Raw genomic sequence first — 3266 nt, 5'->3', positions numbered from 1 at the left:
CTGTACTGGTACACTTAGACTAGACGTCTCTCTTCTCTCTCTCTCTCTGTACTGGTACACTTAGACTAGACGTCTCTCTTTCTCTCTCTCTCTGTGCTGGTACACTTAGATTAGACGTCTCTCTTTTTCTCTCTCTCTCTGTGCTGGTACACTTAGACTACTCTTTCTCTCTGTACTTTTTCTTGGCTCATACCAGACTTCTCTGTCTCTGTAAATTTTGATATATATTCATAATGTATAAGCCAGTTCTAAGTAACATTTTGGGCCTTTGGGTTATATAACTAATCTACATACCATATATTGTGTGACATTGTGGGCTTTTAATTTATAATTATAATGTTCATAATAATCGCCATATGACAATATGGACTTTTAATCTACATTTATAATGTGCATACAATATGCGAGTGACATATGAGCCTTTTATTATATTTGTAATGTACATATCAATCACTGCGTAACATTGTGGGCTTTTGGTTCATACTTATAATGTGCATACCATATGCAGAGTGAAATGTTTGGCGTAACATTGTGGGCTTTGGTTCATACTTATAATGTGCATACCATATGCAGAGTGAAATGTTTGGCTTTGAATTTATATTAATAAAGTATTAGGAATGCAATGAGTAACATTAATCCATTCATGATAAGCAAACTTCGCAATACAAGACAATTTATTCAATAACGTTTTAAACATTATGCTTATTATGATTCCAGAAAGAGTGTCATAATATTGTTGAATATGAAATAGCTTTAGAATATAGTGTTATTTGTCATATGTTATAAAAATAAATAATTTCAAATCATACTCATCATTTATAACTTTTCATAGAATTGCACATAACAAACCATTTTTACTACATCGATTTTAACCATTGTTACTGAAAAGATTAAGACATTTTAATTGTCGAAGCTTGTAGACAAGTCTTTCAACAGGGGCTTGGAATGGCCAGGTGGTTAGGGAGCTAGACTCGCAACCTGAGGGTCGTGGGTTCGAATCCGCATCCCACCAAACATGCTCGCCCTTTCAGCCGTGGGGGCGTTATAATGTGACGATCAATCCTACTATTCTTTGGTAAAAGAGTAGTCAAAGAGTTGGCGGTGAGGGGTGATGACTAGCTGCCTTCCCTCTAGTCTTTCATTGATAAATTAGAGACGGCTAGTGCAGATAGCCCTCGTGTAGCTTTGCGCGAAATTCAAAACAAACCAAACTTTTAACAGGTTTTTCGATTATTTGTTTTGTTGCTTATAACACGTTACAAACGATCTTAGTTGAACACACCTTATCCGAGTTTGAATCGAGACAGATCCTTTTATTTTTATTTTTTTAAAACAGCGTAAAACCATCAAATTGTATATGGATTATTCGGTTCGACACTGTCGTTGTTACAGCTTGTAGTACGTACTGCGTGAAAGAAACCTACGACCTGTTACACTTGAGAACGCTAACTGCCTGGCTTGACCCTCTTTTGTTATTCTGTCAGTAATAATTCTTAGTGTCCACTGTCTCGTATTGAATACATCGTGTAATAACCCCCCCTCACATATTTCCTCGCCTCGGATTTAAAGTTGAGACATTTCGAACACTAGGCGAGAATTCTACCAAACAAATTCTTTCTTATGAAGCACTTTTTTAACAACTCAAATCATTACATTCTCCTTTTATCACAAAAAAGGAATATATATATATATATTCGCTATGAACTTGAGCCCGAGACTTCTCGAACACCATCATGTGAATGCTCTATCGTTTGAGTTAAAGTGCTAACCCCTCATCACATACTAGCAAGACGTTTGTTTAAAATCCTGTACTACTACAATAGCTTCATGTGATGGTTATTCAGTTAGTGTATCAAGTACATAATTATTAATACAAACATTGCATTTTTACGTATACAGGCACATGCATTAAGATTAAAAAAGTATAATATAATGATGTTGTTTACGTTTGAGAACACTTCTTAAACATTCTCTAAATACATACATATTTGAACTGTCAACTATGTATTCGATGTTTCCAGAACATGAAAATTATGTTAACGGAGCAATTTATCACAATTAAGAATCATTCATGTACACTGTGTACTAATTAGTAACTTGCGGCAAACGCCTTCGACGAGAATGGCCTAGCAGCGCACAGAAATTCAGAAATATTGCCTTAAGAAATATTTACAAACAAAAGAATATTTTCCTTCAAGAGTTTCAAATTATATTCCATAACAATTCATAAAAAGGAAGATCAATTTCTTATGCGACATATAATTATTTGATTTTTCACAGTATGTCTCATCCCAACTTATCTTAGGCGGAATTTGATTACTTAATACTCTTAAGTATGCTTCAATCTTTGACCTATTTTCGGTATTAGGTAAGACATTCTATTGATATGCAGCGAGGGACTTGGTAATAGTATCGTACGTATGTAGAATGTAATCATAGAACATGATGACATCACTTGACTGCTGAGTATTCGATAATTGTTCTATATGCAGAAGAGATCTGGTATGGCCTAGTGATTAGGGCGATGAACTCGCAATCTGCGGGTTCGAATCTCGTCAACAAACATGTTCGTCCTTTCAACCGTGGGGGCGTTATAACTGACGGCCAGTCCTACTATTCGTTGGTAAAAAGTGGCTCAAGAGTTGGCGGTGGATGGTTATGATTCGCTAGAACAGATAATCCACGAGGGGGTCTGCGCGAAATTCAAAATAAAAAAAATCAAAACCCTATGTAGAACGTAACTTATTGGGCATAATGACGCCACCTGAACCTTGTCTCACCGATCAGCATTCTAATATCTGATTGGTAGCAAGGTATTTTTAACTGCTAGTAAAGAAGTAACAAATTGTGTTTCTCTAGTTTAAATCTTCCACATTTTTGAGTTAATAATCCTATATGTAAGCCACGTAGTTGCTTTCCTTCTTCAAAAAACTTTTATTATTAGAGCGAAACTATCTTTGAAACTTATTTTGGCTATCAGAACTGTTTAATAAACAACAGAAAGCTATCAGTAATACTTGTTTCTTAGAGCCATGATGTATCCAAAAATTTCTAACATCAGAAGTGCGTCTAACAAGCATTCTCAAGAGAACCTGTTTTATTTCAACTCGAGTATAATATTTCAAAGAACACTTCTGAAACCTTTACAAATAATGCTAACGGACTTATTCTGGATGATTATTTCAAGTTTCAAAGTACCATTTCGACAGTTTTGTCGAGCGCTGCTGTTTAGATGGTAGTATTATTATTTGTATTTAACACTAGGA

This window comes from Limulus polyphemus, unplaced genomic scaffold (assembly GCF_000517525.1).
Source record: "Limulus polyphemus unplaced genomic scaffold, Limulus_polyphemus-2.1.2 Scaffold121, whole genome shotgun sequence".
NCBI lineage: Eukaryota > Metazoa > Arthropoda > Merostomata > Xiphosura > Limulidae > Limulus > Limulus polyphemus.
The sequence above is the reverse complement of the archived record's forward strand: the minus strand, read 5'-3'. Positions refer to the sequence as shown.